General features: G+C 42.9%; 1 protein-coding gene across 8 annotated transcripts in view; it reads right to left on the reverse strand.

The window, feature by feature from the left end:
* LOC146856139 (uncharacterized) overlaps positions 1 to 12,587 on the reverse strand; it is a 247,809-nt gene that overhangs the window by 22,978 nt on the left and 212,244 nt on the right. For 3 of the 8 annotated variants that reach the window (XR_014981435.1, XM_085654173.1, XM_085654168.1), the window contains one exon: positions 1,233 to 1,410. The exons of 4 other annotated variants lie outside the window; for them this stretch is intronic. The gene's annotated coding sequence lies outside the window, so the exon portion shown is untranslated. The remainder of the gene's footprint in view (positions 1 to 1,232; positions 1,411 to 12,587) is intronic. One more of the 8 variants, XM_085654169.1, reaches the window with a different exon arrangement.

The following is a 12,587-nucleotide window of genomic DNA, read 5'->3' on the forward strand; positions in this document are numbered from 1 at the left end:
AATTCAGTACACTGGTTTGCTATATTTGTTTCTCTCTCTGCAGTTTTACTCCTCTATTGGCTTTCCCAGCCCAGATGCTGTGCCACATGGCTATAAAATGTAACAAGCACTGGCAAAGCCAATAGGTCGCTCCGTTATAGTGCGAGTGACAAGTTGTTGTTTTTATCTATTTGTATTCATATTCATTAAAAGTGTGGTCCAACAAATTGTGTTTTGCCTATTTATTTATTAAACAATTTGTTGCACTTCATTCCACACATTTTAATCACTTCAGATGGTCGTCTTACAATGTGTCAGGGATGCACTTTTAATAACACACCGCCATTCCTTGGGCCACACAGATCACAAAAGTTGTAAAATATATCTGCAGTAATAATACGCTGTGGGTGTACTGTTCTAAAGGTTACACTGTTTACACAGCAGTGACTGGTGATTAAAGAATTGTTGAAAAAAGTTGTTACAATTCTGCACTATGCACTTCAAAGCTTTTGGAAGGTAACAAAACACTGTAACTAATGTGCCGTAAAAGCAGTGCTCCAACGCATGTTTACACGAGACCTGAGAAATTACGAAAATCTTTTGCCAGTTTCTTGTATTAGAAGCACTAAAGTGATAAAACGAAACATCTGTTAAATGATTCCAAGGGCACTTTTAACACTATGAGGATAGTTTGAGGCGGATTGCTGATGAAAAATGTTTCTAAAGGTATGGCAAAGGTTTGCAGTCGGCACAGCTAGGTGCTCCCACTGCCACCTTCCAGAGGCATATTCCTTCCGATTACAGTTAAATAGTAATAGCATTTCATCAGCCGATCGATGCAGCGCACGCTATTAGCCCTCGAGAAGGCTGCTCTTTAAAACCAAGCTGGGTTTATAGGACATATATTCTGGCATATACGCTGTCATATATTTTAAATAGTTACACTTTTCAAAAATGTGACGAGTTAAGAACAAGATTTACAGCCCCACGGTGAGTTTGAAAAGGAGAACGGGAGAGCTTGTTATGGGGGGCATGCTAAGGGAACGGTATACATTGCCTCACACGCAGATCGCCTGGTTCAACTAATTTCAAATGTTTCAAGTAGGATTGAAAATGACTCTGCTATTTACTTCCATCTATAAACGTGTTGCTTCCTCTGATTTCATTGTCAGAACGCGCTGCAAGTGAGGCAAGCCCAGCATTCTTGTCTGGGAAAGCATTCTTGTCAGGAACTGGAGGAGTTCCGAACTCACCACCTTGTTTTGTTTTGGAGGAGCAGGGGGCTGTGCTTGGTCCTCAGTTGCTTCGGATGCCATTTTAGCAGACAGCTTAGAATGCTGGAGCTATTGCATGAGTATGACGGCGCAGCACAGGCTGGATCGGAGAGGGGGCCAAAATGCAGTGAGAGGAGCAGACATCGCCTAAAGGAAACTCCACAGCACCGGAAAGAAAAAGATTTTAAAATTCACTGACACGGCAGAGAATGACGCTGACTCAAACCCAAAAAAAGGAAATTACAATTCCAAATTTTAAGAAAAACACCAGTAGCATGAGCATGTTTTGGTCTGATGCAAAAACAAGAATTGCCATATTGCCGAAAACAAACAAAACACGCCAAACAAATTAAAGCTTCACCGACATGGCAGAGAACGAAAAGAAACATGAACAGAAATCCCCCCCCAAAAATAGTGCATACAAACAAATGCAGAAAGGATACAAGTAATAAAGCGATGCTCCGTGGGCGGTAGCAACACACAAAAAGGAGGGACATATTAGAACAAATAACTTAAAAGCTAGGATTTACATTGGAAACTCGAAGTTACCAACCAAAAGCGATAGGCGGGCTGTAAGCCCACAGAGTAGATACAGCATGTCTTGAAGAGACAGCACATGCGCTGCCTAGGCGAGACCTAAATCGCGGCCGGCTATGTCATTTTGTAGGTGAACACATCACACATAATCATGCCTACAAAATGCCACAGCCGCTATTTTTTTCCAGGTATCGACTTGAGTGGGATCAGTAAATAACAAGCATTTACAATGCAATGGTCTCGGCAACATTATAGGTAGAGCTATTGGTATTGCTCATTATTTTTTTTTATCATTTTTGTATCCCTAAATAAATGGCATTGTCATTTCTATTGGCATTAGCTTTTTTTTGCATATGTGATACCTATTGCATTAGCAGAGAGAGAGTGAGGTAGTGAGATAGAGAGAGAGAGTGAGGTATTGAAATAGAGAGTGAGGTAGTGAGAGAGTGAGGTAGATAGTGAGGTAGTGAGATAGAGAGTGAGGTAGATGTGTGAGTGGAAGGATGGATGAGAAAAACTGTAAAAAGATGTATGTATGGGTGGAAGGGTAGATCGATGGGTAAAAGGGTGGATGGAAGAGTGAAAGGATAGATGGATGGATGGATGAGTGAATGGGTGGGTGATGGGTGAGTTAATGGGAGGATGGATGAGTGAAATGATGGATGGATGGATAAATTGATAAGTAAAAGGGTGAATGGCTGGGCAGATGAGTGAGCGGGTGGATGTAAGGATGGATGAGGGAGTGAAAGGGAGGGTAGATGGACAAATGGATGGATAGATGAGTGAAGGAGTGAAAGGGTGGATGGATGACTGATAGGGTCAATGGATGGATTCATGAGTGAATGAGTAGATGGATGGGTGGAAGGAAGGATGGCTAAGTGAAAGGGTCGATGGAGACAGAAAGGGAGGATGGATTGATGACTGAAAGGGTGAATGGGTGGAAGGATGAGTGACTGGGTGGATGGATGAGTGAGTGAAAGGATGGCTGGATGGGTGAAAGTATAAAAGGCTGGATGGATGAGTGAATGGATGGGTGGAAGAGTGGATGGATGAGTGTACTAATGGATAGGGTGAAAGGATGGATGGATGGATAATGGATGGATGAGTGAAAAGGTGGGTGGAGGGATGGATGAGTGAAATGATGGATAAAAGGATACATGATGGATAGGTTTGCAAATGATTAAATATGTTTGGATATGGATGGGTTTAATTATATTCTATTGCGCGACCTCCTTTGATGTGTCTGTAAAACGTACCTTTTGTCCCGAAGTTTTGTCCTGAATTTTGACCTCCTGTCCTGAATTATTGTCCTGAATTTTGACCCTTTGTCCTGAATTTTTACACTCACCGTCCTGAATTTGCACCCATGTTAGTTGGTCACCCTAGCTATAACCTGCTCCAAGACATCGGTTAGAATCATTCCGTGAAAAATAGTGTTTTTTTTAACTAGGGCTTATTGTTGCTGCACATTGAAGAGTTTCCCTTTCTGTTCATCTGAGGCCCAACACTGGCCCCAAGTGACGGGTTATGTTTTTGTCTTTGGCTTTAAAATCAAGTTCTGTTTCTGTTTCCCTCCTAGACATCAGGTGGAAAACTTTGTCATGGCGTACGGCACTCGTAGGCCCTGTGGTGACGATTATGTGTCAAGAAAAGGAAAATCGTTAGGCGCAACAGGGCACATTTTGTGATAGTATTAATGACTTTATTATTTCGCCATTTTTAAACTTGTGAGCACTGTTTAAGCATTGGTTTCACCCCTTTAGTACTAGTATAACCCCTAAATATACCAACAAGCATCAGAAAGGTGGACAGTTAACCTTTGCAAATTCGTTTTTGTGGAAATCTACAGATTTTGCCATAGGTGATGAATTACATGGCTTTATCAGGCCGATCCATAATTATGCGAGAAACACAGCTGCTTTAAAGTTGCATAATTCCAGTGCCTCTGACCTATGCAGAGGAAATGCAATTCTCCTGGTTTTACAGTTTAAACTACATGCCATCGGATAAAACATTCAAGGGCAGTGTAGCTCAAACAGAAACAGGGAAGTAAACGCTCATTGGTCGATGGCAGATGAGGTTCAACTTCACGAACCAGTGCCTTTTCCGCCTAGATGCAAACTGCAGGTGATTGATTTTAAAACAAGACTGTTCTCTTTGCGTGTCCATTGCGAGCGAAGAGCCTCGTGCATCACAACACACCAAACCGAATCCCTCCAGGCACATCCACGCCGAGCAGTCCGATGCCGCTTTTTAGATAGCGCAGAAAATGCAAATTGACACGCCAATCTACTTTCATGTGTGGAGCCAACAGCAGGGGGAGAGGACGCCAGGAACACCACCGCCTTTCTCCGAGGCAGAGCATTGCCTCGGAGAAAAGCAGTGTCCTTTTCGGATTCGGGGGCGTGTTTTGCTGTTGTCTCCTCCCTGAGACTTTTCGCAAAAAACACGCCCCCCGATCCGAAAAGGACAGGGCCTAATCGGAGTGACGGGACCTCTTCTCCAGTGGCTGGCCAGCATTTACGAGGCCAGCCAATGGAGAACAGGGCAGAAGAGGGGCGGGTTCAAGCCCCTCTTCTCCCAAGTCATTAAATCTCCGGACTTCCGGTCTGCCGACCGGATGGTCCCGAGACCTAAAAAGGAATAAAATATATATATATATATTTTTTTTATCCGGGCTGGGTGAGAAGCAGCATGGGGTAGACGAAACGCGGGACAAGGGGCAGAAGTAACACAGGGCATTGGTGAGGGAGGGAAAGCACAGGGCGAGAAGGCAATGCAGGAGCAGTAAAGGAGGGGCCTGAAACACAAGCATGTTGGTAGAGTGCTTCACAAAAAGAAACAAGCATTAGGAAAGACTATAGGTCTCGCCTGAGTGACCTGTTGGCTTTGCTAATGGTTTCTAGCCAAGTGGCACAATATCTTAGAATGTCAATGTGGCAAAAGTAACACAGGGAGGGTGCAAGGGGGTGTGGAAGCAGCACAAAGGAGGGTAGGTGGGACACTGAAGCAGCACATGGGAGGGGGGACACCAAAGCAACAAGGGGAAGGGTTGGAGAGATTGGGAAGCAACACAGGGATTGGGAGAAATGTATAACAGGGAGCGACGAGGATGGTGCGTGTGAGAGGAAACAACAGAGAGGGCATGAAGAGACAATTGGGAGGGGAGAGGAGAAGTATTTGGGTAACAGAGAGCAAAAGAAGGCAGGGGGAGAGAAGTACATGTGAGAGGCTGCTCAAAAACACAGGTACTTGCCTGGAGTGCTTACCACAAAAAAACCTGTGCTTGAAATGCAAGCAGTGGAAGCAGAGATGCCAGCCAATCAAAGAGATGGTAAAGAAGCAATGTGCCATTGGTGTAATAATCACAAGACTGACAAGATCTAGGACACAAATAAGAAGCAGGCAAATGAGAGTGACACGAAAGCCAACCAATGGTAAGAAATTGGTGGGCTCTAAGCCACTCCATATTCTTGGTAAGCCACAACATGGCTCGTACTGACAGCGCATGCGCTGTCTAGTAGGTTGCACCTAAAAACAAGAATGCTAAACAATAGGCAGGCTCTAAACCAACTGTACGGAAACAATGTGTCTCGCAACAGATAGCACATGTGCTGTCTTAAGCGAGGCGTAAAAAATTTCTTACGCCTTTTATAAAATTGTGGAAGTGGAAAATATGTAAGCGGAATGATACACAAACCAATCAATAACACGAGTTGATAGAAACCAAGTTCTAATTTTGTTTTGTTAGCAACAGGCATTTCTTCTTTGCCCATGATGAAATGTTATTAGAAGACACCTGTCATCCCTTACATATTATACAGGCCTTGGAGTTGATCATACTAGTGCAACACGTAGAGGACTATATAAGAGCAGTCCCTTCTGTATGGACAAGAGAGAAAGAAGCAGTTATATTGTATTTGTAAATGGGCCATATTTTCAGTTTTAAAGATTAAACACTTGCAGTAAACACACGAGGTGTGACAGAAAAGCCCAAGTGTGACACTTTTCCTGTACCCTCCATTCAAGGTCAATTTATTAATGGATGTCAAAACACATTAGTCATACTAACATAATTTACAGTAAAACCAATTATTCAACAAAAATCCTCTACTTTTATAAAAAAATATTGAAACGTAAAAAACAATCCATAGCAATTGGAGTACTTGTGGGTGACAGACAATTACAGACCCCACTACTGTCATTATTAACAAGCAAATCTGCCAAGTGAAACCTCAGATATTCTTCCCCCATGATATTCTGTCTTCCTCAATACAAGTAAAACATTTTTCCATGTCAATTTACTCATCCAACCCCTGCAATATTTCTTTCATCAGGCCTTCCCATGATCCTTTGACTAAAAAACAATCTACAGCTGGCCACAGTAAACTCTGTACTCTTCAAAATTTTGTGTTTCCTGGTACTCTGTTGGTGGTTAAATTCAGCCGCTGCATGTCCGGCAAGTCAAGCAGCGCTCGACTTGCCAGCCTGGTTCCATATAGTGCAGTTCTGCCCACATTTACAGACTCTTTGTTGCCCAGATTTTCATTGTATATAGTTTATTAGTCATGCTAATCACATTGCTAACTTGCATGTGTTTTCTAACTGCAGCACACTTGCTTCATGATAGAGCACAATAGTTTCAATAAATATTGCAACTTTTCTTCATGTCTCTTTTTTGTGAACATGCATGAGTGAGAGAACGAAAGGTGATGATCTGCTACCATGGTTCCCTGAGCGGATTAGAGTGCTGTGTTCTGGGGTGCCAATTTACCTGGTAATCTGGGAAGGTTAGGAGGGCAGGTATGGCACTATGAGCTAGTCAGATTTGAACCCATAGGTACTGATGTGGTATGGAGACTCTGTCCCTACATACTGACATTCTGTGATCCCAGGCATAGTTATGTTTGGAAACAGAATCCCTGCAACGTGGTGCCACCAACATTTGGTCTGTTACTTACTTATGGGTCTCCTGAGTAGTACTTATGCGTATCCATAATACCCCTTACACCTACCACCAGAGACATCAGCGGTGTTAGGGATTAATCCTCCACAGTGTTTATGAAGCACCTAATTCTGTTGGTTTTCAAGTCTGAGAATTAAAGGGATAACCCATTTTTGTTTCTATTACTGTTTATATTATGGCAGTGCCAGCAGCTATTGCTATTCCTGTTAATTGCAGACCTGCTGTCCATGCACATATGCTAATAAGTGTCAGGTTAGGCGAACCAGTCCCCGGTGGATGCGTGCACTTTCTTTTTTTTTTAACATATTTTATTTGTCAAATGTACATAAAGCGGAGCTCTGTAACCCAGAGGCTTCCGTAGCATCAATATACAGTATCATGTCTTTGACACTTTTCTCCCATTATAAAAAAAAGAATAATGAAAGGACTTGCAAATGAAACAGAACAAAATTAAATAATAAACATACAATACCCCACACCCCATCGCACTGTCAACCAAGCAAAAGCAACATGTACAGTCGAAGCAGTAGTCCTACACTCACTATGATAAATTTCTAAGAAGACGCTATACCCCCCAGTATATGCAGAGTAAGGATTCCCCCAGTAAGGGGGAAGGAGAAAACTATAGCCGGTCCGATCCCTGCACTGGAACTGGCTCCAATTCCAATCCCCGATAATCTGCCCAGTGCTTCCAGATTTTGTAATGTTTACGAGGGCACCCCCTTGCTACAAAAACGGGGCACTTTCTTTTAAACTCACTCGTTTCTCTTCAAAAGATTTAATAAATCATTTTTGTCCATAAAACACTTCGGTGACAATTTCTTCTTGATTTCGTCATCAATTTATTATTTTTATATTTTCATTCATTAATGTTCTAATCTTCTTCATTTATAGCATGATATCCAAATTCTTAACAAACCTAATGCATTTAGGGTCTAAGATGACCGTTCGTCTGCCGCAAGGATTGAATGACCATATAGAACTCGCATGCTTCTTATGAAGCATTGACTTACCTTGTTAATTTTACTAATCTACATAATTGTTTGTTTTACTATGTGTCTCTTGTTACTTTGATTTCATACATACAAGTAGTAACATCCTGTAAATGCCAAGTTTATGTTAAAACAATAGCGTTTCACGTTTCAACAGTTTGTTACCCAGATGATGTTTCGTATCCACAAACTTTATCACGCTTTTGCGCGTTACAATACAAATGTCATGCACTTGTAATCATAGAATTAGGAGTCCAAGACCGTCTTTTTTGACTCGTTTTCGCAATTAGTCACCTCCTGCTAATATCAAGCTCATAACAAAAATAGAGGTTCATGTCAAAAATAAATACTCAGAAATTGTCACTGAAGTGTTTTATTGAAAAAATTGATTTATTAAATCTTTTGAAGAGAAACGAGTGAGTTGCAAAGATAAAGTGCACCCATCCACCAGGGACTGGTTCGCCTAACCTCACACTTATTAGCATTACATTTCGGGGCACTGCTAGACACAGTGCTGATGATGCAGTAGCACATATCAAAAAATAGGATAAAAAGAGAAGAATTAAATAAGAAAAAAGAGTGCACGGAGATAACACACTCCTTATGATTGTCCATGCACATATAACACGTCATGGACTTACTAATGCAGGTGGTGCCTTTATCTTCGTAGTGGAAGCAGATGATGCTTATCGGTTTGAAGACTTTTACTCTTGGGTTGATTTTCTGGCTGTGGATGTTAACTCAAACACTTTTCATACATATACAACTCCTACACCATCAGCACACTTCTGAGCATATGCACTGATGGAAATACAATTACCTTACTGGGAACATTAAACTTGTTCCTAGGCGCCTTCCAACATGTACCGACACCAGTACGTATAGGTCCCCAAAGTAATGAAGGGGCGACCTGAGCAGCACTAGCTGGATGTACGCCATGCCCTGACACTGTGAATTTTAATCTTTTGCAAACACGAGCCTTATCCATCGCTCTAGTTACACTATATAGACGCTGGACTCAATATGTTCCACGCGCCTTGTTGGCTGTACCAGCACAACCTAGCCTGTCAATGCAAGCTCAGTTGTCTGCAGTGCCTACAATAAGTTCTGTAATTGTTCATTCAGTTATGGGCAAAATACTCACAAATTGAAGCTCTGTTTCCCCACCGACAGAGCTCTCTGAGAAGCTACGATTTTCGTGATTGCACTAGACTCAGGGTTCCAGACTGGTTTAAGGTTCCTGATACACGTTCTCCTCATTCCTTTCAGGAATCGTCTGACAAGCAGTACAACAGAGGAGATTGATCTAATCGCAGAGAAGAAGAGTACATGAAACCGAAGAGGGAGACAAGGCTTGTCTGATGTGAAGATAATAAAGGAGGAAAAACCTACTTAATATAAAGCCTCTTTTCAGAAAAATAATGTTGTGGCTATAACCGCTAAATATGCTACAGACACAGAAAACCCTCCTCCTGAACAGGAGTTGGGCAGTGACTCTCCTCAACAGCTTGGCGAAAGCCACTATAGTGCTCCGGAATCACCACCAATTTCTGGCAGCGAGAGTAACTGATAGCTTTATTACAGCTGAAACCACGGACAGGCATGTAGCCCCTCCAGATAAAATATATGATCTTGACATTGTTATGTTAGCGTTTTGTGAAGTGCCTGGTTACCCAAATGCGGGGTGTCCCAGCACTGAATTCCAACTGTCAAACTGGTAACGGGCGTCCCTGCATTGTTAATGGACAAGGCCATTTCTAAAAAGCCACATTTATTTATTTATTTATTTTTGGTCTTGTATAGCGCAGGAAGTCAACCCCCGAAGGGGTATCTCCGCGCTTATGCATAACCAAGAAGCCAGAATCAGATACATACACAGAGAAGTAAAAAAGGCAGGAAGAGAGCCTAAGAAGCTACAAATAGGAACGTTTTCAAGGACTTCTTAAAGGATTGGAAGTTAATAATGTTTTTCAAAGCAAGGGGCAGTGAATTCCAAAGGATAGGGCCTTTGTAGGATAGAGCTCGTCCTCCCTGCCTGACTTTTTTTTATCCTAGGGACCTGCAGTTGTTGTTGAGTGCTAGAGCGCAGTGTTCGACTGGGAGTGTAGGGTTTAAATATTTCTTTTAAATATTTAGGTCCATTACCAAACAGACAACCATGGATAGTACAACAGATTTTGAATATTACACGCTGTCTAATCGGCAGCCAGTGAAGCTTTGTCAAAAGGGGAAGAGATGTGGACCTTGGCGGGGCATTAAGAGCTAATCTAGCCGCGGTATTCTGGACCACCTGTAGTCTCTGAAGTTGTTCTTCATTTGCCGAAACCAACAAACCATTGCAGTAGTCTAGTCTACTTATGACCAGAGCCTGAATAAGAGTCTTCCTATAAGAATCAGATAGAAATGGGAAGACTCGCCGTAGCAGTCCAATGGTCTGAAAACAGGATCCTGCTACCTGGTTTGTGTGTTCTTTAAACAGAAGAGAACTGTCTAGACGTACACCAAGATTTTTGACAGACTGCGCGGGGCTTGGAGTTGGTCCTAAATCCAGGGGCCACCAGTCTGGGGACCACAAAAGTGTGGCCTCCCCAAACAGCATAACCTCGGTTTTGCTTACATTGCACTGGAGGCGATTGATGGCCATCCAGTGAGATATAGCCCTCATGCCGTCCGCAAAAGATTTTTGTATTGTGGGCGTGAGGGTTTTAAAGGGGAACAGAAGCTGAGTGTCGTCAGCGTATGATATCGGTGTGAACCCATAAGATCTTACTATATCCGCCAACGGGGACATATACACGTTGAAGAGTGTGGGGCTTAGGCAAGAGCCCTGTGGCACTCCTTTAGTGAGCTCTCTTGAGATGGAATGGTGGGAGCCCAGTCTTACCTCTTGATGGCGATCCGAAAGAAAGCTTTCTAGCCAGGAAAGAGCCACTCCTCCTATTCCCTTCTCCCTCAGGCGATCGAGAAGTATCTCATGGGATACAGTGTCGAAGGCAGCGGATAAATCTAACAGCACTAGAATCAGTGAATTTCCTCCATCCAGTGACATCTTGATGGTATCAGTCACTGAGAGGAGGGCAGACTCTGTGCTGTGATTGGGCCTAAATCCAGATTGAGAGAGGTCTAGGCCCTCCGCTGCCTCGATGTACTTGGACAAATAGGTGTTCACATGTCTCTCGGTCATTTTGCTGAAAAAGGGGAGGAGGGAAATAGGTCGGAGATTGGAAAGATCGGTCCATGGAATAGCTACGTTCTTCCGGATTGGGTTCACCACTGCTTTTTTCCATTCAGTGGGCACAGATCCTTCTCTGAGGGAATGGTTGATCAGATTTAGAATGTGAGGCCTAAGCAATGTATGTAGGGAGGCTGTTATTTTAGCTGATAGAAAATCCTCTGGGGAACCTGATTTTATATGGCTCATAAAAGAGGTGAGATCGGAGTCAGTGACTGCTGGGAACATCATAAGTGTAGATTTATTCTGCATGGGCAAGATAGATGGAAATAAGGAGTTGTCACTATTTTGATCGGAGGCCAATAAAATTTTGTCGTAGATAGAGTTAATTTTATTTTCAAAAAAATAATGAAATGTCATCACATAGTTGTTGGGAAAAATCATCAGGGCTACATTTGTAGGTGTTTCTGAAAAAGGACTTCAGAAGGTTCTAGTCTAAGTTGGAGCAGGAGTCTGTTCCATTGTTTAGCTGCCAAGAATCTAAACGTGATACCACCAAGACGTGTTCGGCGAAATTTGGGATATCTGATCAAGCCAGTTCCAGATGATCTCAGACACCGACTCGGAATATACCGTTTTAAAAAATATAGATAGCTGGGGCCTTTTTTGTTGATGTTCTTATGTACAAAGCACATGGCTCTGAAGGAGATTCTCTCCTCAATAGGAAGCCAATGAAGTTTTGCCAAAGCTGGCCCCGTTGGAGCACGTCTGGGAATGTTCATCAGCAGTCGCACTGCCGCCTTTAGTACCCTTTGCAGCATTTGAAGCCTGCCCTTAGAGGTCCTCTAATAGGGTACATTGCAGTAGTCCACCCATACCACGATGGCCTAGACTACCGTGCTTTTTGCGGGGTCAAGTAGAACCCCCAAAATCTTCTGAATCATTTTCAAGGTTCCAAAACAAGTGCCAACAAGAGTTGAGATTAGATCTTCAAAAGATAGGGTAGAAGTAAACCAGATTCCTAAATGTTTCACCTTAGGTTTAGGAATCAGCATAGGGCCTAGCTCGTTTGGCCACCACAAAGTGGACCAGTTGGAAGGTTGTTTTCCTACCACCAGGATGTCTGTTTTATTTGCATTTAGTCGCAGACAACTGTCGTTCATCCATTTGGCCAGGTCTACCAAACATAGTTTAAAATCATCTGCAGCTTTGTTGTTATCCTGAGCCAATGTTATAATCAATTGGATATCATCAGCATAAGATACTGTCTGAACACCATCGCCCTCAATAAGTTCGGCCAAAGATTGCATGTATAAATTGAATAGGGTCGGACTCAGGGCATAGCCCTCAGGCACTCCCTGCTGCAGGGACCGTATCTTATAGGTGTAGGGCTGTTGGATAACCTGAAAAGTGCAGCCCTGCAAGACGTACGCCAACCAGCCCAAACACAGTGCCCCCTCCACCCCGAGTTCTGTAGCCTTTCTAATTGCAGTCCATGGGAGACTGCATCAAAGGCTGCACTTAAGTCAAGCATGACTAGTGCAGCTGTCTGGCCTTCATTCGCTGCTAGACGGAGTGACCCTGAAGCAAATAGGAGAACTGATTCTGAGCTGAAGAGTGGCCTGAACCCAGATTGAGACTCATGTAGAAGTGCTTTCTCTTCCACA

The sequence above is a fragment of the Triturus cristatus genome, chromosome 4_1 (assembly GCF_964204655.1).
Source record: "Triturus cristatus chromosome 4_1, aTriCri1.1, whole genome shotgun sequence".
Classification (NCBI taxonomy): Eukaryota; Metazoa; Chordata; class Amphibia; order Caudata; family Salamandridae; genus Triturus; species Triturus cristatus.